The 23,341-nt window shown below is 61.2% G+C and overlaps 1 protein-coding gene across 1 annotated transcript in view; it reads left to right on the forward strand.

Moving 5' to 3' along the window:
* The first annotated feature begins 823 nt into the window (after positions 1 to 823).
* The window catches only part of NACC2 (NACC family member 2), a 61,463-nt gene continuing 38,945 nt past the window's right edge, over positions 824 to 23,341 (forward strand). The window contains exon 1 of the mRNA XM_036261710.1: positions 824 to 844. The gene's annotated coding sequence lies outside the window, so the exon portion shown is untranslated. The remainder of the gene's footprint in view (positions 845 to 23,341) is intronic.

The following is a 23,341-nucleotide window of genomic DNA, read 5'->3' on the forward strand; positions in this document are numbered from 1 at the left end:
GTCAGACCGCCTCAGCCCCGGGAGGACCGTTACTGCCCGCCCTGACCCCAGGCTCCCAGGGCAGGGTGGGGGCGACTCAGGGGACTAGTCGGTCCCTTCGGGTGTGCAGGCAGCTTTACTTCTGCGCACTTGTTTTAGAACCGCACCTCTGCTCACTAACGAGCCCGCGCGCCCGGACCGCACCGGGCCTGAAAGTAGACCCGGCCCTGCGCAGGAGGGGCCGGCGCCCCCATCCCCGCCTCCCTCGGCCGCCCGGTGTCGGCGGGGGCCGCGCACCCCTTCCGGCCGAGAGCCGCGCTGGGCGCCGCAGCCTGGAAGCCGTTTGGTGCAAACGCGGCCGCCGCGGGGAGGGGTGCTCCGGGCCCGGGGGCGGGGCTTTCCGGGGGCGTGCGGGGTCCGAGGGCCCGAGCGTGGGGGTCGGCCCCGCGGTCCTAACCTGCCCGGCTGCCCGGCCCTCTGCCCTTCCGCGTCCGGCCCCGGCCCAGAGCTCGGGCAGAGTCGGACGCCCGGAGCTCGGGGAGGCGGCGCTCGGGGTGGGGGTTGGCGGGGAGCTGCCGCCTCCCACCGAGCCCCGGACCCCGCGTCCGGGACCCCCCAGCTCAGCCTCCCGCTCCCTCTCCAGGACCCGCCCCGCCCCGGGACGCCCCTCCCAGGAGCCCACCTGGGGGCGAGCGCGCGCGGCCGGCGCGCTGTCCCTTTAACCGGCCGCCGCGCCTCCCCCGCGCGCCCCGCCCCGCGGTGCGGCCGGTGCTGGGCGAGGCCGGAGAAAGTCCATGTGAGCGGAGCGCGGACGCCGGAGCACTTCCTGCCGCTGCCGCAGGCCGGACCGGGCCGGCACCCGCAGGTACGCCCAACTTGGCGCCGCCGCACTTCCCCAAACTCCGCCGCGCCCGCCGCCCGCGCTGCCGCAGTGCCCGCCGGCGGCCCGCAGCCCAAGTTCGCGCCGCGCGCCTGCCGGGCCGAGGTGACCGCGCGGCCCGGACCTGGGGCCACGACCCGAGCCCCTTCGCCGCCCCACCGCGCGGGGTCCCGGGCAGCGCGTTCCGGGCCGACCCCAGGCCTAGGTGTCTCCCCCGCGCCGGGCTTCTCGGGACTCTCCCCCCGCCCCCCGCGATCGGCGGACCGAGCCCATCCCTCGGGGGTGGGGAGGCCCGGCTGTGTTTGGCCCCCGGCCAGGGCTGAGGGGACACACCCCTTCCTCCCCGACGGGGGTCCGAGGCCGGCCGCGAGTCTGCGCGCTAGTCGGGCCTTGCACCTCTCCTTCCTGGTCCCGGCGGGCCCCCTTTGTGGGTATCACTGCCCCGGTCCCTCGTTGTGCGCACCCCAGCTAGGGGAGTGAGGTTCTGGGGTTCCCGCCAGCCTGGGGAGAACCTGGGGGCGGGCTGCACTGCACCGGGAGGGGCTCCCACCTGTCACCCGCAGTTGTGCCCCTGCGGAAGGAGGTGGTGGGGCCCAGGCTCCTTCTCCAGGAAGCTCACAAGTGAGCTCTGAGCTTGCTGCTCACAGCCCTCGGCCAGGACGCGGGACCCAGTCCGCCGCTGTGTGTGTGGGTGGGGGTCACGAGGTCAGAGATCACCTCCGGGTCTGTGCCGGTGCCTCAGAAGTTTCGTCGTGGGGCCGGTGAGCGCCCGCTCTCTCCCGGTGCCCTTTAAACCTGTGGGCTTGCTGTGTGTGTCGGGGGGCTCGGGCCATTCTCCAGCCCCCATCCCCCTCCTCTCCCCCTCCCCCTCCCCACCCCTCTGCCTCCAGATCTGATAGGTTTTGCCCAGGTGGGCATTTGGCTGCTTTTTTCTAGTGGTATTTCTCGGACCGTTGGGAGCATACTGTGGCTGAGTCCCTCCTGTGTGTGCTGGGCTGGGCTGGCAGGCTTGAGACAGATGTGCTCTGCCCTCCCAGAGCTCAGAGCTCACCACCCCCTTTCTGAGCACCCCTGGAACACACCCCTGTGCCCCTTCCTGCTCCCTATGCTGTCTGTCTGTCTGGTCTGCAGTGGTCACTCTCCAGGTCTCTCCCTGCCTCCTCTTTGCCCAGACAGTCGCTCAGGTGATGCTCTGTGCCTGGTGTTGGACTCACAAGGACTCCGGGGGGCGGGGGGCAGCTTCCCTTGTTGGCCCCATTTTACAGATGAGGAACCCAGCTTGGCAGCAAGGGTTAGGTGAAGGGCCAGACAGCTGCCCCGCCTCCCGACTTCACACACCACCATCCCTACCCCCTGCGGCCCACTGAACCGCTCTGTGTGCCGCCCAGGCCTGTGGGCATTTCCCAGGGGGGTCATTCCACTGTTGGGTGGCATCCTGACTGGAGCCCGAGCCAGGGAAATAAAGATGAGACCCGAGGGGTTAGCCCCCCACTGTCCCTGTGAGCTGGCTGGAAGGAGCACAGTAGAACGGGATACTGCTCAGTGGCCAGAGGGCTGTTGGCAGTGGTCACACCCAGGGCGGGGACGTGCTGGATGTGATGTCTGATCGGCACTGACCACGATGCTCGTCGCTCTGGACTCGGGAACTGTTCAGAGTCTCCTGCTGGATGGGTGAGGGGGCCGTGCTGGCTGGCTCAGGGGGCGCCAGGCTTCTGCTTGTCCGCCCGGGTACCTCCAGGTTCCCGGCCTCTGAGACGCGGGCTCGTGGGCGACTCTGTACAGAGCCCGTCGAACGGCTCCTGTTGTTCAGCCAAACTGCGAGTGTGCATTGTTCCTGTGAGAGACGGTGACGATGGCATCATAGTCTGGGACCTTTAGCTCTAGGGCTTGTGTCATGGGCTGGGGTGGGCCCAGTACCCCTCATGGGACACGAGGTAAGCACTGTGGCATGGACCCTTTCAAGGATGTTCCCAGGGCTCCACTCTGCATCTCTTCCTCTGAGGCCTTGCTCCCCAGAAGGCAGAGCCAGGGTCTGGTTGCACAGGACAGTCCTGCAGCTCGGGCACCAGTAGGGTCAGACCTCGGCCACCCGAAGCCTCCTTCCTCCACCCTGGTCAGCAGGTCCTGCCCACTCCTCCCCTCTGCTACCCCAGGCTGCCCCTCCAGCTCACCCTGTGCCCTCTGGCCTGGGCTGTGGGGTGGGAGGAGCCCCTTGTGGGAGGGCGTTGTGGTGAAGGTCTGCTTGGCCCAGGTTGACCCTGCTCCAGACCCTCCAGCATGTTTCTCAGGAGAACCGAGGCCCTGTGCACCCCACTGTGGTGGGCGCACTTGGGAAGTGTTAGCTGGCCTGGCTCATTCCTGCGGCCAGTGTTCCCAAGGGCTACCCTGGGCCAGGAACTTGGGGCAGCTTCCAGGCCTGGTCTTTGAGGGGAAGCAAAACCCTGTGGTGGGGTGCCATTGGGGGGTGTCTCCCAAGGCAGGAACAGGTGCCACCAGCCCCTACTAGACCAGAGTCTGCTCCACTGTGGGAGCTTGTAAGGTCTGGGGGTCTGGGGCTGGTGGGGCTGGTGAAGGCATCTCAGCACCCAGCCTGGCCACCTGCTTATTGGGGTAGTGAGCCGGGACCTTCCTGGGCACCCTCCCTGAGCACCCCCTTCCCCTCGGGCATGGTTCTCCGGGCACCCTGGTCCTCCCTGGGGTGCAGTTTGGCCCTCAGCGCTTACAGGTGAGGCTGGAACTCGTGGCTTAAAGCCAGAGGTGTATGAGCCCAGCTCCACCATCCCCCTCTCCCCACCTGGTTCCTCTCCTTCTGTGTCCCCGAGCCCCAGTTGTGCCTGCAGGTCATGCCCTCGCCTGCCCTCCCCAGCCTTGGACCCCAGGGTGCTGGCCGGGGAAAACCAAGGCCTGAGGCACTGCCCACCTCAGGGAGGGTGCAGGGTGGGTCCCTTTCTCTGGGGCTCTCCCCGGGCCTGGCCCTGGATGAGACCATCAGCAGGATGTGGTGGGGTTTGTCACCTGCAGCTGCTCACCTGCTGGGACGGGGCTTCCTCCTCCATGGCCTCTAGCCTTTGTCTTTCAAGTTCAGGTTTGGTAAGCTGATGCCCTCTGGGTGAGGGTCTCTGCAGGCTGGGGCGGGGTAGACACAGAGGGGCCCGGGAGTGTCTGGGGCGTGGACTTTGGAGCACGGCTCCCTGGGGGCCTGTGGTTGACATCCTCAGAGTGGGGACAGCACCCATGAGGACAGGAGTAGCGGGCATCCATGGCTGCCGGGCTGGGAGCACTCTGGGCTCTCCGGGCACCACCCTGCCCGCAGCGGCTGCTGGCTGGGCCTGTGTCCAGGCAGAGAGGCAGCCCAGCAGGAGCTCTTTGTTCTCTCCCAGGTCACATCCGGCCCAGGGCTGTGTGAGCTCAGGTGGGTGACTTGCCCTCTCTGTGTCCTGCCCTGTGCATTGTGGTGCTACTTAGTGGCTTCCTTATTCCATGCTGGGAGGGAGATGGTGAGGAGGCCTAGCTGGGGGCCTCTGTGCAGGATGGGTTTGGCCTGGGGGCCCTCTCAAGATGCTCTCTCCCAGGAAGTGGGCTGGAGCCAAAGAGGGACACGTGCCCCTTTAAGGGGAGGCTGTGTCTTGGTCTCCAGGGAGGGTGGAAGCATACTTCTCTCTGAGCCGGCTTCTCTGGCCCCAGGGGGAGCAGAGGCTGGCTCTCGGTTTCTCCGAAGGAATCTTGCCCCTCCTCCTCAGCCCTGGGCCCTGGCATCCAGGAGGGCACATGGCCATGGATGGGCCGGGAGCCCCTGGACCCCGCCCAGCGCCTGCCCAGTGTGCCTGGGAAGCAGGCAGGGCGGGGGCGGGGACGAAGGGGCCTGAAAGTGTCCATATATAGTCACTGGGGTGAGCGATGGTTCGGGCTGCCTCCCAGGCCCAGCTACTGGGTCCCTGAGGGTGGCCGGGACCTTGGTACTGAAGGAAGCTGGATTTGGGGCCAAGGGTCAGACTCAACAGCAGGCACAGGCCTGGTACCCTAGGTGTGTTTGTTGATTGAAAATAAAAATCTGGGCCTTTGGTAGTCAAGGCTAAACGTATGTCCAGAGACAACACCTGTGAAAATCGGCGGCAGTAATGCAGTCTAGAGCCTTGGGGGGCTCTCCTTCAGGGCCGCAGGGGTGGGGATGCCTGCTGTCTGCAGCCCCAGCCCTTCTCCCACAGAATGCCCCCCTCATTATAGTGGCACCCCTAAATGTCCATTTCCCATCCCCACAGTACCAGGGGGCCTCTGCCCTGATGGCTGGTATTTTCTGGAGTCCAGCCAGTGGGGAGAAGACGGGACCCGCTGGGGTCTTTATAGGGAGTCCCCCCTCCATCAAGAGCGCCCCCGTGGCTCTCCCTGGTCCCCGCCCTGGCCCTGTGTCTGCCTAGCTGCATTCCGACTTTTGTGCTGTTAGAAAATCACAATGTTAACATAGTTTCGCTCATTTAATTTAGTTCCCATTGCTCTGCTAAGCGCCTTTGTTAAATTTTGTATATTGATACTTTTTGTTGTTGTCAGCAGTTTTTTCTTCCGTTTTTTCTGGACATAAAGCCATTAGGGTGAGAGAAGATTAAAAAGATACATTGCAATTAAAATGTTAATGAAATCTACATCTACAACTTCTGAAACCCTTTCGGCATTAATCTCGCCAGTGTCATGTCCATTAACTTCCGCTATTCTTATTCCACACTGACCCCTGCTGAGAGATTTGTGCTATAATTGGATTTTTTAAATATAAAAGAAAAAAAAAAGCTTTTAAGAAAATAGAGGTTGAATGGTGGCCGGGCTCCTAAATGTAGAGAGGAGAGGGGGGCGCTTGGCTTCCTCTGTCCCTGTTCATCGGGGGTGGCCCTGCCCCCTCCAGCGCCTGCTTCCTCCTGTCCCTCTCAGGGGTGCTCACTGCTCAGTCCGTGTTGCCCTGCCCCCACTGTTGTGCCAGGGGACCCCTGGGGTGTGTGGACCAGTGCCAGACCCCAGGTCACCTGCCAGGGACGTCTCCCAGGCTGTCAACTGCTGCAGACCAGCCGGGTGTGGATGTGGGAGTCAAGGATGAGCTCACCGTCCTGGGGAGAGGGCGCTGAGCCCAGACGCTGGGTGAGGGGTGCCGGAGCCCCTGGCCAGGCCCTCGGGCGTCATGGCTCTTTCAGGGGAGACGGAGCCTGAAGACGAGTTCTCAGGACTCTGTTGCCCACCTGTCTCCTGGAAGTCTGGTGTCGTGGGCACTGGGGTCTCCTGCATGATGCTGGGTTAGGGGGCAGGGAGCCCCTCTTGCCCACTCCCAGGGCAGTTGGGACCCTGGCACGGTGGACAGTAGGTGCCCCATAAGCCTCTCTGCATAGACGAGCCCTTGACCATGGCTGGCAGTGGCTCAGCTCTGCGCCTTGTCCCCACTGGGAAGGGTCCCCTGACCTGGGCGAGGCTGGGGCAGGTGGGGCACAGGGTGGCCCGTGGCCTGTGGGGTCAGACCTCAGTGGCCGTGCTGGGGACCTGGTCACGTGGTTGGCAGTGGGTTGCAGCGGACAGATGTTACGTCTGTGTGTTTTTGCAACACCTTTCTATAAAGGGACACACGATTTAAAATATGATTACTTAGTGTCGTATCAGCCTCAGCTCCACGCTGTGCCGAGGTCGCCATCAGAGGCCGATGTTAACTTGCGAGGGATATTATGCGAATTTCCTCCTGGGAACCCTCTCCCAGGGTGTGATGAGGCTAGGGTGGGTCCCTCCGGGGGTGACACGCTGGGCACAGGCCACCAGCCAGCGGTCCCTGGGCCGCGTCTCAGGACAGTGTTCGGGGTCTGGCCCTCCCTCCACACTGGCCTCGGCCCCGGTCTGTGGCGGGGGGGACACTGGCCTCGCCCCTGGTCTGTGGTGGGGGGGGACACTGGCCTCGCCCCTGGTCTGTGGTGGGGGGGACACTGGCCTCGGCCCCGGTCTGTGGCGGGGGGGACACTGGCCTCGGCCCCGGTCTGTGGCGGGGGGGGACACTGGCCTCGCCCCTGGTCTGTGGCGGGGGGGGGGACACTGGCCTCGCCCCTGGTCTGTGGTGGGGGGGACACTGACCTCGCCCTGGTCTGTGGCGGGGGGACACTGGCCTCGGCCCCGGTCTGTGGCGGGGGGGACACTGGCCTCGCCCCTGGTCTGTGGCGGGGGGACACTGGCCTCGCCCCTGGTCTGTGGCGGGGGGGACACTGGCCTCGCCCCTGGTCTGTGGCGGGGGGGACACTGGCCTCGGCCCCGGTCTGTGGCGGGGGGGACACTGGCCTCGCCCCTGGTCTGTGGCGGGGGGGACACTGGCCTCGGCCCCGGTCTGTGGCGGGGGGGACACTGGCCTCGGCCCCGGTCTGTGGCGGGGGGGACACTGGCCTCGGCCCCGGTCTGTGGCGGGGGGGACACTGGCCTCGCCCCGGTCTGTGGCGGGGGGGACACTGGCCTCGGCCCCGGTCTGTGGCGGGGGGGACACTGGCCTCGGCCCCGGTCTGTGGCGGGGGGGGACACTGGCCTCGCCCCTGGTCTGTGGGGGGGGGACACTGGCCTCGGCCCGGTCTGTGGCGGGGGGGGACACTGGCCTCGGCCCCGGTCTGTGGCGGGGGGGACACTGGCCTCGGCCCTGGTCTGTGGCGGGGGGGGGACACTGGCCTCGCCCCTGGTCTGTGGCGGGGGGGACACTGGCCTCGGCCCCGGTCTGTGGCGGGGGGGGACACTGGCCTCGCCCCTGGTCTGTGGCGGGGGGGGACACTGGCCTCGCCCCTGTCTGTGCGGGGGGGGGACACTGGCCTCGGCCCTGGTCTGTGGCGGGGGTGACACTGGCCTCGGCCCTGGTCTGTGGCGGGGGGGACACTGGCCTCGCCCCTGGTCTGGAGCAGGGGAGAGCTGGTTCTCGACACTCGCGTCCTCCGGGCTGGCGTCTGGGCCGCGATGCCTGCTGGGCGAGTGTGCAGAGCTGGGACCCGGCAGGCTCACCCCGGCCTCACTGACAGGCTGCGGCAGTACCTGGGCCCGGGCCTCTCGAGCTCCCAGCCTCCCGGGCAGCAGGCGATCCTACTGACTGACTGAGCCTCTGGCTGTGCGCCTGCCAGGGGCGGGGGCAGCCCCCGGGGAGCCGAGCCGCTCACCTCCTCTTCGTGCCCTTGGGGAGAGCCGGAGCTGGGGTCTGAAGTGGCGCCTTCGTCCCCATTACGAGAGGGTGGCCCCGCAGCCCCAGCTGGAAGGACCTGCTTTGAGTCCTTCCAGTTGCCCTCTGTCCGCTGTACCAGAGAAGTTGGACAGAACAGCTTGGGGTAAACATGTTCCTGGCCCCCCAGACGGGACCATCCCTGGGTTCTCAGAAACAGTGCCCGCCTGGCAGAGTGGGTCCCAGATACTCAGAGTCCAGTGCCGGCCGCCGTCCTCTGTGCCACAGCCGGGCACCTCCCGGTGAGGTCGCCGTGAATGGCGAGATCCAGGGGCCTGTGGCCGGTGCAGCTGCTCCCGGCGGAGGGGAGGGTCCTGCTCCCCGTGCAGCTCCGACAGCCGCCCACAGAGCGTCCTGTGACGTGAAACCACCCTCACTGTGCTGTGGCGGGACCCTGGGCCTCAGTTTCCTCGTGTGGAGTGGGGGGCACAGACTGAGCGCTGAAGCAGGAACAAAAGTGGGCTGCACCCCACTTCTTGTCCCCAGAATGGCCCCAAAAGGCCACCTCGTGGGCTCTGCAGACATCCTGGCTGGAGGGCCGGGAGGGGTCCCCATCTGCCTTTTCACTGTGACCCCACCGAGCCCACCCTCTGTGGGGCTCCCCTCCAACTTTGTGTCCACTGGTCTGGGGTTGCTGTGGGGTCGCTCAGCGACGCTTGTCTTCCTGGGGGAGGTGACACGGTGGGCGTGAGCACTGAGGGGCCGGGGCAGGGTCCCTGGCTGGATGTGACCATAAACCTGGGCTTAAGACAACAGACATCGTCCCTCTTAGTTCTGGGGCCACAGGTCCAGAGCCAAGGGCGGGCAGGGCTGCTTCCCAGGGGCTCTGGAGGGGACGCCCGCCTGGCCCAGCTCCTGGGGGTGCCACAGCCCCGCGTCCCTTGGCTTGTAGACACATCACTGCGTCCATTGTCACGTGGCCGTCTTCGCTCTGTGTGTCTGTCCAATTCTCCCTCTTATGAGGATACCCGTCATTGGATGTGGGGCCCACCCTGAATCCTGGGTGATCTCATTTTGAGATCCTTAAGTAATTACATCTGAAAGACGCTATTTCCAAATAAGGTCACATTCTGAGGTTCTGGGTAGACATGAATTTGGGGAGACCCTGTTCAACCCAGTATGGAAGGGGGCACATGGAAGGCCCACAGTGCCTGGAGGGGGCTCTGGGAAGTGGGGGGCCAGCTGAGACAGGCCGTGTGCTCAGCCCTGTGCACGCCCAGGTGGAAGGGCAGCCAGGTTCTCGGACAGACGGACGGACGAGCGCCTGATGGGGTGTGAAGTGCCCGCGCAGGCTGGGGAGGCTGGGGGAGCTGTTTTCAGGAGCAGAGCTGGGGTGCAGGGCAGGAAACGGGGCCACCAATGGAGGAGGATCTTCCTGAGACAGTGTCTGTGGTTATGTAAGTTTGGGGACAGGACACGGAATTTGTGTTAATTGTTGTAACCCAGTTTGGTTGGCCTGTGACGTGCGAGGGGTCCTGGAGGGGAAAGGCCTGTGGTCACCGTGGCGTCCTTGGGGCTGGGCCTGGCTGCATGTGGACCCCAGACCAGCAGAGGCTCGGGCCATGCGGTCCTCGGCTCCTCGTCTGTTGTGTCTTCCATCTCCCCACCCCCAACGGAGAGCAAAGAAAGATCATGAGATTTAGGGAAATACCAAATCAGGCAAAGAGGAGAGGAGAGCTCCATCCCGCGGGAGGAGGTGGGTGCCCAGAACCGGCCACCGCGTCCAGGCTGCGGGGTGGGGTGCGAGGAGTTGTGCCACTCTTGGGGTCCCGGCAAGCCCAGACCTTGGAGGGAGGGGTGCCCTTCACCTGGGACCATGAAGACCAGGCGGCCGCAGCGGGCTTGAGCCAGCAGGTCAGCAGGGCTGGGGGGCGGAGGGCAGGTCCTGGGGCCTCTCCTCGGATCCCTGGTAACCCAGGAGAATGGAAGCTCCCCAGCTGGCACCCTTGGAGTCTGCCCTGACCCTGCTTCGGGGCCTTGGGGTGTCCGGCTGCTCCTCCGTCCTCCCCTCCGCAGTGGCCAGCGAGGGTGGGGCTTCTCCCCAGGGAGGGCCACGGACAGCTGCTGCCCATGCCCAGAAGGCCCACGAGGGTCCTGGCCCTGTTCAGAGACTCACTCCTGAAGGTCTTTAGACGTCTGGCCGGGCATTGGGATGGGCCCCGGGGGACAGGGGGCCCAGGATCAGCACCTGGCCTCCAGGGGTCATGGTGACAGTTCCCCCCAACCCCAGGGCCCCAGGGGTTGGCTTCCTGGGCAGGTTTGTTGCGGGTGCTGTGCCCGCCCGGGGGTCGGTTCGGGTCTGTGTCCGGCATGCCCTTCGGTCTGGAATGGCCCCGTGGTCTTCCCTTGGCTCCTGTGACCTCACATCAGAGCCCAGGGTGGTTCTGCAGGTGCCCCCGTCTGGGTCTGTCCGAGGCTCCTCGGTGATACAGCTGTCGTCTTGGGCCGCAGCGTCCCCGCCGCGTGACGTCCGGCTCGGTCTGTCGGATGTGTGTTTTCTGGGCGGCTCTGCTAGGGGGCCTGTGCTCCTGGTGAGGGGTGTGCAGAGAGGGAGCCTGCAGGACCGCCTGGGACCTGGCCTGTGGGCAGGGTTTGTCTCGGCCCAGGAGCAGGCGAGCAGGTGAGTGACCACGGACCTGAATGAGGGACGTCGGGGTCACGTCAGACCAGCTGCTCCTAGAAAGGCAGGTCTTGTCCCGGCTGGTCAGCGGCCACGTCCCTGTGTCCTGAGCCGGGTGCTGGGCTGGCCCTGCCCCCTTCTCCTCTGGGCTGTGTGCCGAGCATGAGGTAGGAGGTGAGGAGGTGTCCCCAAGCCTGGTGTCCCCAGATGCTGGTGATGAGCGTGAGAAGTGAGGTCAGTAGAGACGTGGCCTCCCCAGCGCACATTTTGTGTCTCCACCCCTGACCCGGAGCTGTTCCGGGGTCATCTGGTTCTCAGTGGACTTAGTCTGAGTCTGAGCAGATCCGTCCGAGCCAATGGGTCCTGCCCCTGTGGAGCGGGGCCAAGGTCCAGGTCGTGTCAGTGGGGTGGGGGTTGTGTGTTTCCCGGGCTGCCAAGAGCGGTACCACACGCTGGGCAGTCCGAAAGCAGGAGCGTATGCTCTCCTGGTCCGAGGTCCGAAGTCCCCCTCAGGGTGTCCAGGGCCTCCCTCCCTCCCTCCCTCCCTCCAGGCCCTCCTGGCCCTGGTCGCCGGCTGGTGCCACGTGTGACAGGGCCCCCTCCTCCCAGAAGCCACCCGTTGTTGAGTGTGGAGGTCCCTCTGAACCAAATACAATCTCATCTTAATTTGATTCATTTCATCTGCAGAGATCACATGAGGTCACATTCTGAGGTTCCAGGTGGACATGAGTTTTGGGGAGACCCTCGTCAGCCCAGTACAGGTGTGAAGGCCACATCGCCCACCTGCCCCTCGGTCCGTGGCTGCTTCCTGCCCCTCGCACACCCAGGGGAACGGCAGCGAGATGTCCCCCTCCCCTGACCTCCTGTCCGGCCCCTCTCCTCTGGGGGCCGGGGAGGGCTCCATGCTTCCAGCTCGGAGCCAGAAGGGCTGCTGCCCACATGGGGTTCTCCCTCGGAATGGGGGCGTCAATCTGATTAGGTCCATGTCAGCCACAAAACACAGGACCACTCTCGCTCGGAAATCGGACGGGATGGAGCCCATACCTGAGGGTGGAATCAGCAAAGTAAAATCAGCTGCTTATGGGGAAGGTCCTCCGGGTTCTTTGTGGGGGCAAGGAAGCGAACGCCAGGGTTGGGGTCGCTCGGGGGGAGGGGGGGCAGGTCTCAGCCGTGGGCGCTGCACCTGCTGGCCTGGCTGCGGGGCCGAGTGGGGCTGGGGAGGAGCTGCCTGGCGGCAGGTGGGGGCCTTGCCCTGGCTCTGATTCTGTATAGCTGGTGACCCTCGGGCTGTGCCTGGTGCTGTGCTGGGAGGTGCCCAGGGTGCGGTTGGCAAGGTCGGCATCCCCGGGGAGGCAGGTGCTCGGGTTGGCTCTGCTGGCTGCCCCATCATCAGACCCCTGCGACCCTTTGAGAAGCCCTCCCACACCCCGCTTGCTGCAGGGCCTCCTGGGTGGTCATGCTCTGGCTTTGTGATGCGCTGGCCCAGGGCGGCTGGCGGGTCAGCGAGGGTCAGCCAGGCCCGGGTCCTTGGGGAGTCTAACACGCTCCCCTTCACGGAAGCAAGACAGCCGGAGGCGCTGAGTTGAAGAATGGGTAGCTTTCTTGGGGTTCCAGGGTGCTGCCCTGGGTGGGCCCGGGTGGGACAAAGGCAGGTGCCCAGGGCAGCTGTGGCCACCTGCTTCCCCTAGCCCTGCCCCACCTGTCTGCTCACCTGGGCCAGGTGCATCCAGGTACACAGGGCCTTGGGACCTGCAGGAAGGACAGTGCCCCCTGGTCCTGGGGGGGGGGCATGCCGCCCAGGGTGGCCACCCTCCAGGGCCCCCGGGCCTTCCTCAGGGTTTCGGTTCCTCCTTGCTGCGTCTTCACCCAGCTTTCGTAATAATTATAACTGAACGGAGACACGCAGCCTGTTCGGCCCGGCAGCTGTGATTACATTCTGATCTCCAAGAAACCTCAGGAGGGAGGTCGTTAGAGCCCTCGGTGGAGGCGGCAGCCCCGGCGCGTGCCCAGGGCCGCCTTCGGGCGCCCGGTGCTGGGGAAGGGGGTGCCGAGGCCGATGCGGGAGCTGCCCTTCCCCTCGGCGGGCAGTGGGTTAACTAGGTCAGGGTCACACACTGACCCGTCCACCCCTCCCCCGCCCAGGGCCCGGGGAGCCGCCGGCCTGGGCTCCCCCCTGCTCTCTGTCCCTGGGCTTCCAGCCGCGGGGGCCTGGCGGGTCCCACGGTGTTCGTCTCCCTCCTCGGGAACTGTTTCCTGTGTCCCTGGTCAGTTCCGGAATTTGTGAACACGGATGAACACACTTTCTTACCCGAGATTGTTTGAGATCCTCAGCCTGGGCTGTGGTGTCTCAGCTCCACACTCGCGTCACCTCCGCTCGACCGACAGCCGTCAAAGGGCCCCGTCCCCAGGCTTCCCGGAGGGCGCGGCTGCCCTCTGGGCCGTCCTGGGTCCCAGGCCCGTCCGACGCTGGGACTCGCTCCCTCCCAGCCAGGCGAACGTAGAGACAGGCAGGGCCTTTCTGGGGCCAGGTGTCGGCTGCCTGTGTGGGAGAGAGCCCAGGGGGACCCCCAGTGCAGCCTGGAGCCCCGAGTGCTGTCCTGGCAGATGAACAGCACAGCCCTGTGGCCACTTACCTGAATTTCAAGTCAGCTTAACAGCTTAACACGGTCGGAAACGCAGTCTGTTCACCGCTCGCTGACTTCGGCCCGTCACCCCGAAGTGTGACGGCGGGGAGACTGGGTGCCACCGGCGGGCCACCCAGCTCAGGGGTCTGGTGGTGTCCTCTCCCACGCCCTGTGTCCGGAGCGGAGACTCCCCACCTGCCCCCCCACCCCCAATAAGATAAGCAAGAGCACCTCGCAGTGTCCTCTGTTGGATAAATTCTGTGCTGGCTGGTCTGGCTGGTTTGTGGGTTCGTGTGGAGTTTATAAGACCCCACTGCTGTGGCCGACATGCAGGGGGACTGACCACATAGGTCCCCTGTGAAGAGCCCTTGAGGCGATGGAGGGAGGGGTCCACAGGTCCTGTGGCCTTCCTGGGAGTGGATCTGGACCCCCACCTCATTTTCCCTGTTCCTCCCGTCTGTGCCTGGCTGAAGAACGAGGGATCGGGGTGAGCTGGGGTGCAGGCTCTGCTCCAGCTTCCTGACCCCGAAGTCCAGTCTCCGGTGTAGGACCCAGGCACCGCTGGGCAGGCAGGTCCTGAGGTGCCGGCCCCCAGCAGTTCATGTCTGGGGAGCCGGGAGCGGCCCCCCTTGGGTCCCTCGCCCGGGACGATGCTCCGCGCTCTGAGTCATTTCCAGGTGCTGTGCCCTGAACTGGCAGAGTGTGCACTTTGTTTTAAAAAGCTGTGATTGAAGCCAAATTAACATATTTACCTTCAGTGCTCCCACGGGAACCGCAGGGAGTCAGGCGCAGCCGGGGCCCGGCTCTGGGCTGCAGGGGCCCGTGATCCTCAGGGTGGGGCTGCGCTCGGACCTGGGCTTCCGACCTGGCCTGCTGGCCGCCCACCCAGCTGCCCACATGCGGCCCTTCCGAGCCTCCCCCTCTGGGCTTTGCCGAGCCCTGTCGCCAACACCCAGGGCGCTGACGCTGAGCCGTTCCCGCCCTCTCTCTGGCCCGTGTGCCGTATCAGGAATGGTCCGGGAGCACCTACTGGGACGAGGGCCGTGTCCAGTGTCGAGACCCAGGCTCCAGGTCCTGGGCCCGTGCGCCTCCCTTTCTCGGCCTCTCATGAGTGGCGGGGTCTCTGGGCTCGTTCAGACTCAGAAGAAATGGAAACAGCTGTAGAGAACCTGGGACTCAGGCCCTGAAACGAGACCTGGGATTCTTTGGGGACCCCCCCCCAGTATGTGTCTGCTCTTCTCAGGGAAACGGTTCTGGAGTTGAAGGCACTGCGACTTCGGGGACTCTAGGCTGAGGGGAACGAGGGCCCTGGGGTGCCCTGGCGCTGTGTCTGGGCCTGGGGGTGCAGCCTCTGCCGGTGGGCTCGCCCCCCACACCCCAGCCCTCAACACTGGTCTTGAAAACGAGTGCGTGGATGGCTTAGCTACAATGCTGAGCATTTTATGATAAACAGCTGTTCATAGGGCGACAGCGTTTACCCGGGTTCCTCCTGTAAAAGCACCCCCTCGTGTGATGACGCCTTCGGTCCGCCGCCCAGGTCTCAGGCTGCTCTCGCCACCTCGGGCCACCTGTGTGGCCGTTCCAGCGCCCTGGCCGGGCCACCTCAGAAGCATGCAGAGCCGGGTGCAGGGCCTCGCCTGTTTTGATGCTACCAACATCCCTGGGAGAACAGGGTGAAGGTCAGGTTAAGGTCAAGGTGTGACATTCTAACTTCTAGCGCCTGGATCAGTTTGCTGTTCCTCCCCCCCCCCTTTATTGATTTTAGAGAGAGAGGAAGGGAGAGGGAGAGAGAGAAACATGATGAGAGAGAACGTCGATGGGCCGCCTCCTGCACGCCCCCCACTGGGGATCCGGCCCACAACCTGGGCACATGCCCTGACCGGGAATCGAACTGACGACCTCTCGGGGCAGAGTCAGTGCTCAGCCACTGAGCCACAGCGCTGGGTGAGTTAGCTGTTCTTGAGTCTCATCTAGGTGGGGGGTTGGGCCTCCTTTGCTGGGTCCTGTGAGGCAGGTGTGGGGGGGCAGATGTTGAAGGTCGCTGGCTGGTGTTCCATGGAGACTCTTCCAACGTCTGAGGATCTCATCTGTTGGCTGGGCCCGAGGGCCGGCGCTTTGGGGCTATTCTGAGCAGGCTGTGCAGGAGGGACTGGGTGCCGTCCACCTGCCGGCAGGTCCTCCTGCGCATCCTTCCAGTTTCCGCGGGGGCCTGCCCTGCCCGCCTTCCACGGGCGTGTGCCTTCGGACAGTCCCTCTCATGGGCCTCTGACGGGTCGATCTGCAGTCTGCTGACCACACACCCCGTGCTTTCCAGGTATGGCCAGCGGTCCCCCTCTTTGCCGTGAAGGGCGGACGTCTGAACCCCCGATTCCCACGAAACGCAGGTGGCGAGTTCCTTTGTGGTCGCTTTGTGCTGCTTCTGTGCGGTTTGAGGACTTTCTGCCAAAGGTCACATTTCTCTTCTTTCTCGAGGCTTGACCCTGGTGCCCTCCACGTGTAGGTCCGATTACGTGTGACTTAGAATTCTGAACGGTGGTAAAACACACACCACGTAACGCTGCCCTTCTGCACTCGTCCAGGGCGCAGCGCGGCGGCGGCGGGCGCTCGCTGTGGGGCCGCCGCCGCGTCCTCCGCAGGACTGTCCAGCCTCCCAGCTGACTGTCCCAGGAGGTGCCCCCCCGTCCACTTCCTGTCTCTGTGGGCCCGGCTCCTCCGGGGACCTCCCGAGGGGCGCACACAGGACTGTCCTGTGTCTGGTCTCATTCAGCGTCGTGTCCAGGTCCGTCCAGGTTGTGGCAGGTGTCGGGGTTTCCTTCCTCTTTGAGGTGTGGACAGGAAGGCTGGCTCGGAGCGTTTAGGGAACTGAGTATTTATAGTTCTTGAAGAGAGTGCTGGACTCAGATTGTTCAGTTAGTCACAGAGTTGCCTCATGTCCCACAGGGAGGGACCATGTCCTGGGGGGGGCTCTGCTGCTGGACAGAAGTCACTTGCATCACAGGAGGAAGCTCAGGTTGTCACTTGCCTCGGGGGCCCCCGGGGTGACCTTTTGCTCTCCGGGCCGGGTCCTCAGCATGGCCAGCTGTGGGCGTCAGGTGTGGGAGGCCGGGACGGCCGTGTAGCGGGCAGAGCCAGCCTGCGTGGAGCGCTGGGGTGAATCAGGAAGGAAGAGGGGGCTTCGCCAGTGTCCAGGGATGAACTGAGCTGTGCGTCTGACGGGTTCCCCTCCTGCTGTCGGTGTGGACGGCAGCCAGCAGCCCGGGATTCATGGCCCTCCAGGCGTCTGGGACCTGGCCTCTTCCCTGGGGGGCGACGCCGTCTAAGGGGCACACCTCCTTGGGAGACAAGCGCCCCTGTGAGCACGGCCCCTTCCCGGCGCCCAGGGGGCAGCAGCCACCTGTGGACGACCAGGCGGAATTGGGGCTTCACTCGAAGAGGCAGGGCCGGCCGGAGGACTGCTCCGGTGGCCAAGGGAACCGCTGCCTGAGGACGCGCTCACTGTGTCCCCAGAGCGAGGACAGACAGCGTCTGGAGCGCCTGCACCGGAGCCGCGAGAATCGTTTGCCCATGAGTCACGCTTGGTCCGAGCTCGACCCCAGAAGGCCCTGGACTCGGTACCTCCTCCTCGGTCCTTCTCACCACAGCCGAGCAGCACGGATGGGCTCTGGCTGCCGAGGCTCAGTGGTTGGAGTGTCGGCCCACGGACCAGCGAGTCCCGGGTTCGATTCCGGTCAAGGGCATGAGCCTCGGTTGTGGTTTGGTGCCCGGCCCCGGTTGGGGTTGAGAAGGAGGCAACCTATCGATGTGTCCCGCTCACATCGCTGTTTCTCTCTCCCTCCCTCCCTCCTACTCTATCTGAAGATAAGTGCAAAAGTACCCTCAGGGGAGGATTTTTAAAAAGAGAAAGAAAGAAAAAGAACCACGGACAGGTCAAATCAGCCCAGCACCCCGATCAGAGGAGACAAGCGTTTGTGGTGGACTGCGGGCTGGTCGGGAAGCTCCAGCCGAGGCAGCGTCCAGCCTCCTGGGTCTGGTCTGGCCTGGTCGTGATCGGAAGGGATGTACATCGGATAAGCACAGCCGTGAGTGGTGTAGCCTGGCTGGGCCCAAGTCAAAGGGACAGCAGTATTTTAACTAGTCTTCGAAGTCAGCGGCACTTCAGTCGCGAGGGGCTCTGAGAAAACGTCCGGGAGGGACCGTCAGTGCAGAGTGGGGGTGGCCCCTTTGGGACACTCGGGTCATCCGTGGGCTGAGGGAACCTTGACTCCCCATGTGGCACCTGCTCGGCCCTGGAGCACCAGGGCCCCACCTTACGCCCTGCCGCTATGGCTCAGTGGGTGAGCGTCGACCCTGCACCAAGAGGTCGCCAGTTCGATTCCTGGTCAGAGCACATGCCCAGGTTGTGGGCCCCATCCCCAGTGGGGGGCGTGCAGGAGGCGGCCAGTCGATGTTCTCTCTCATCGATGTTTCCATCTCTCCCTCTCCCTCTCTCTCTAACATCAATAAAGATAAAAAATTTAAAGCTAGAGAGCTTTAAGTATCTTCAAAACCATCCTTGGGTAATCAGAATGATTTAGCTTTAAAAAATCACCTTATGAATAAACTCATGAAAACCAAGCAAATTTTGCCAAAATTGTAACACTGTGTGGCTTCCTTCGCGGTATTATACCCCGAGAGAAACAGAGGTCCCTTTCCACGCCCCTCCCGTTTTCGACGCCAGCCGCCCACTTTCACGTTCTGGAGCGACCAGACTTTTCACCTGAGAACAAACGCCTGCTCTTCCTGTGATCATGGAAACACGTTGACCCTGAGCACGCAGGGGTTGGGGCCCTGACCCCCCGCAGTCGGGAGCCCCCGTGGAACTTCTGAGTTCCCCAGAACAGCCTGTACTGATCACACAAACACCGATTCACACGTATCTGTACGTTATCGGTGATCTCTACTGTATTCTTACAATAAAGTAAGCTAGAGAAAAGGGTGTTAGGAAAATCACGTAAGGCAACAGAAACAAAAGGAAAAATGAACACATGGGACTACTTCAAACTCAAAAGCTTCTGCACAGCAAAAGAAACAACCATCAAAATGGAAAGGCTACCCACTGTATGGGAGAGCATCATTGCCAATGATACATCAGATAAGGAGTTAATTTCCAAAATATATAGAGTACTCATACAACTCAACAAAAGGAAGACAAAGAACCCAATTTAAAAATGGGCAGAGGAGCTGAATAGACACCTCCCCAAACAGGACATACAAATGGCTAAGAGACATATGAAGAAATGCTCAACATCACTAATCATCAGAGAGATGCAAATTAAAACAACAATGAGGTATCACCTCACACCTGGCAGAATGGCCCCCATCAACAAATCATCAAACAACAAGTGTTGGCGAGGGTGTGGAGAAAAGGGGTCTCTAGTGCACTGCTGGTGGGAATGCAGACCAGTGCAGCCACTATGGAAAACACTACGCTGTTACCTCAAAAAATTAAAATTGAATTGCCATTTGACCCAGTGATCCCACTTCTAGGAATATACCCTAAGAAGCCTGAAACACCAATCAGGAAGAATATATGTACCCCCATGTTTATAGCAGCACTATTTACAATAGCTAAGATCCAGAAACAGCCCAAGTGTCTATCAGTAGATGAATGGATCAAAAGCTGTGGTACATATACACAATGGAGTACTATGCAGCTGTAAAAAAGAATGATCTCTTATCCTTTGAGATGACATGGAGGGACCTGGAGAGTATTATCCTAAGCAAAACAAGCCAAACAGAGAAAGACAAATATCACATGATCTCACTTGTTTGTGGAATATAATGAACATAACAGTCTGAGGAACAGGGTAGTCCCAGAGACGTGGAAGTAGGGTACAGACTGACAGCCCTCACAAGAGAGTGCGGGGAGGAGGGAAGAAATAAACCACAGAACTTATATGCATAACCGATGGACATGGACAACAAAGCTGGGGTGGGGGGGATGAGGAGGAGGATTTCAGTGGGGGGAAAAGGAGAAATATCTGTAACAAAAATAAATTGATTAAAAAGTTAAAAAAAGAGCCCTGGCCAGTTTGGCTCAGCGGTTAGAGTGTCGGCCTGCGGTCCGGAGAGACTCGGGTTCGGTTCCCGCTAAGGGCACGTACTTCGGTTGCAGTTTGTCCCCGGCCCTGGTTGGTCGTGCGGGTGGCAGCCACTCGATGTGTCCCTTCACGTCGATGTTTCTCACTCTCTCTCCCTTCCTCTCTCTCCCTCCCACTCTATCTGTACAAAAAATGGAAAAAATATCCTCGGGTGAGGATTAAAAAAAAAAAAAGTTAAAAAAAGAAAGAAAATCAAGGAAAATAAATCGTCCGTATTTATTGAAAAACATCCACGAGTATGTGGCCCCGTACAGTCCGAGCCCATGTTGCTTGGCCGCTATCGTCCTGCAATCCACAGGCCTCTGCAGGCCTCCCGGTGTCCCCATTTTATTAACGGTGCCTCTAACTTCGTAACTGATTTCTGTCCGACCAAGAGGGCTGGAGGGACCTGCTTGGCTCACACAGCGTCTTAGTGCATCGGGCAAACCCAGAGAACACAGGTCCCTGCATCACAGAGCTCGAGCTCACGCACACACAGCTGCTCACACCTCAGGCAGCGGCGGGAGGGTGGCCCGGGACCCGTGACGCACACACGAGAGGTATAAGCACACATCTTGAAGCTCTGGTCACGGTTGGTGTTTTGATGCTGCTCTTATAGACGGTCCAGCTACCTGAACATTACCAACAGATTAACTTAGTTTAGGGTTAGGAGAGGGTGTTGCCGTGAACAAGGATTTATATGTATTTTTATCCTCACCCAAGGACATTTTTGCGCTTATCTTAGATAGAGCAGGAGGGAGAGAGGGAGGAAGAGAGAGAGAAACATCGATGTGAGAAGGACACATCAATTGGTTGCCACCCACACGACCCCAACCGGGGCCGGGGACAAACTGTAACTGAGGTACGTGCCCTTAGAGGGAACCGAACCCGGGTCTCTCTGGTCCGTGGGCCGACACTTCAACCGCTGAGCCAAACCGGCCAGGGCGGATTTTGATACACCATCAGGCCACATGGTTGGTTGCCTTTTGGGTTTTGAGATAAGTATAGACTCGTGTGCAGTCATGAATGGATAGAGTGGTCAGTCCCTATGATGGGATATTATTTGACCCTGAAAAGGAGTGGTGTGCTTTATGGTATATGAATTACATCTTGATAAAGCTGCTGTAAAAGACAGTGACCCTGGGCGCGTATTTAGACCATTTACGTTTAATGGAAGGATCGCTATGTCAGGACTTAAGTTTGCCATTTTATTTTTATCCTGTTTGTTCTTTTTTCGCTGTTTATATATTCGTCTGTGTGTTTTTCTGCTTTCCTGTGGGTCACTTTGAACGTTTTTCAAAGTTTCGTATTAATGTACCTGTAGCTTTTTCTTTTTGAAGTTACAGGTTTATCAAGGTACAGTTCATGTACTATACTGTTCGCCTGTGCAGGGTGCTGCCCAGTGGTTTCAGTTCGTTGAGACCTGTGCCACCAGCACCACGACCAGCTCGACCCCATTTCTTCCCTCCTTCCCTAACCCCCCCCCCCCCCAGCTCCAGGCAGCCGCTGGTCTGCTTTCTGTCTACAGATGGGCTGTTCTGGGTGTGTTTCCTCTGAGTGGAATCATGTAACATGAGCCCTCTGTGTCTGGCTGTGCTCACTTAGCGTGATGCTTTTTGAGGCTCCACTCTGTGGCATGAGGGAGCCCTTCATGCTTGTTTACGTTTGAATTATATTGTGTGGATAGACCACACTGAAAACAAATTTTTATTTTATTTTATTGATTTTTCGAGAGAAAGGGAGAGAGAAACATCGATTTGTTGTTCCACTTATTTATGCGTTTGTTAGTTGATTTCTTGTGTGTGTCTTGACCGGGCATTGAACCCACAACCTGGGTGTATTGGAATGATGCTCTGACCAGCTGAGCTACCCGTCCAGGGCTGATAGACCACATTTTGTTTATCCATTGTTCTTTGACTGACATTTCGGTTGTTTCCACGTTTTTTTTAATCCTCACCCGAGGACATGTTTGCTTTCATCTTCAGAGAGAGCGGGAGGGAGAGAGAGGGGAAGAGGGAGAGAGAAACATTGATGTGAGAGAGACACATCAAGTGGTTGCCACCCACACGACCCCAACTGGGGCCGGGGACAGACTGCAACCGAGGTACTTGCCCTCAGCGGGAACCGAACCTGGGCCTCTCTGCTCCGCGGGCCGACGCTCTGACCGCTGAGCCACACCGGCCAGGGCTGTTTCCAGTTTTTGATTGTTGTGGGGGATGCTGCTCTGATCATCATGCGGAGCTTATGCGTGGACATGTCTTCACTTCTCTTGGGTGCGCACCTCGGAGTGGGATCGCTGGGTCACGTGGCAGCTCCGTGCTCGACCTTTTGCAGAACCTGCAGACTGTGTTCTAAAAGCGGCTGCACCGCGTCCCGTCCCCACCGCACCTCCACCGGCACCTTCGTTCTATCCTCCTCATTCCAGCTATTCTGGTGGGTGTGAAATGCTATTTCATTGTGGTTTGATTTGCATTTATTTTCCTACTGGCCAAGGCTGAGTATCTTTCCGTGTGTCTATTGGACGTTTGTGTGTCTCCTTTGGGAAAGTGTCTCTGTACACTTTGCTCGTTTTAAAACCGGGTTATTCTTTGTTGAGTTTCTGAGTTCTAGACCCAGGCCTCTGATCAGAAATAGGGTTTGCAGATGCTCCTTATTCTTAATATATGTTTTTTGTTTGTTTTATTTTAGAGAGAGAGGAGGAAAAGGAGAGAGAGAGAGAGAAACATCAATCAGTTTCCGCCCAGTGAGCCTGCAGCCTGGGTTTGTGCCCTGCCCGGGGCCCCAGCCGGTGGCCTCTGGGTGCGCCGCTCAACCCGAGCCACCCGGCCCGGCTGTCTCTCGCCTTCTTGATGGTGTCCTTTGCCGCATAAAGGTTTTACATTTTGATGATGTCTAATTAATTTATCTTGTCTCCCCTTTCGTTGCTTGTGCTTCTGTTATTTACGTCGAAGAATCTGTCACCTAATCCAAGGCCACAAAGATCGGCTCTGCATTTCCTTCTCAGGGTTAGTGTTTGAGCTCCTGCCTGACCACCTCCCGGGTTTGCTCCCCATCTGCGGGAGGCGCCCTTGCTCACCGCTGAGGGGTGTTGCGGGGGTTCGCGTGTGCCCTTTGTCGGGGCGCCCCGTTCCTGGTTTGTCGGGCGTTTCTTATGGGCTGTTCTTACGTTGTTTACGGGTTGCGCAGTTTTAGACGACAGATGTTGGAATCCCCGGTGGCTTTCAAAGGGGGCGTCTGACGCAGTCCCGACAGAAGTACGCGGTGGAGCGGGCTGTATCATTTCACATTTTCATACGCTTGAGCATAATGAAAAAGCGATGCCTCTCTGATCGGCGTACAGTTGTGCTTTTAGCCCGAGGGACCAGGGCCGTCTGGTTTGGCCGATCTCCCCGACTACGGGAATTTGGGGTGCTGTATGGGAATGCTCCTCAAGCTAGCTGTTTCTCTGAAAAGGTTCCCTGCCCCGTGAAATGCTCATTTAAAGTATGAGAAGTTCCATTTCTTTACGCTCCGGGAACTGTGAAAATACTCGGTTTATTAAGTTGCTTACTGTGTCTTAGCCCCTGAGGACCCAGCTCGTTAAGAGACCCTGTAAGTCACGAAGCCCGTGGAGGCAGGAAATCATCCGCCCTCAGCGTGCCGAGGGGCTCCTCTGGTCCCCAAACCTGTAGCGCCAGCCACAGGTGGGCAGTGAGCTCAGAGCCCCTGGAGATGCATCCTTCGCAGGGGCGTGAGCTGTTTCCTGGACGGACAGACAGACAGATGACTGGTCCGGAGAGTCGAGGTGCCCCTCGTCCAGCCCGCAGCCGCCGCCACCACCCGCTGCCTCCCCGTCTCCGTGCTCTGGGCAGAGCGGCGAGACCAGTCTGGTCCCTGCCACAGGAAAGGGACGTGGCCCAAATCGCAGACGGACTGATG

Source organism: Molossus molossus, unplaced genomic scaffold (assembly GCF_014108415.1).
Source record: "Molossus molossus isolate mMolMol1 unplaced genomic scaffold, mMolMol1.p scaffold_m16_p_14, whole genome shotgun sequence".
Taxonomy (NCBI): Eukaryota; Metazoa; Chordata; class Mammalia; order Chiroptera; family Molossidae; genus Molossus; species Molossus molossus.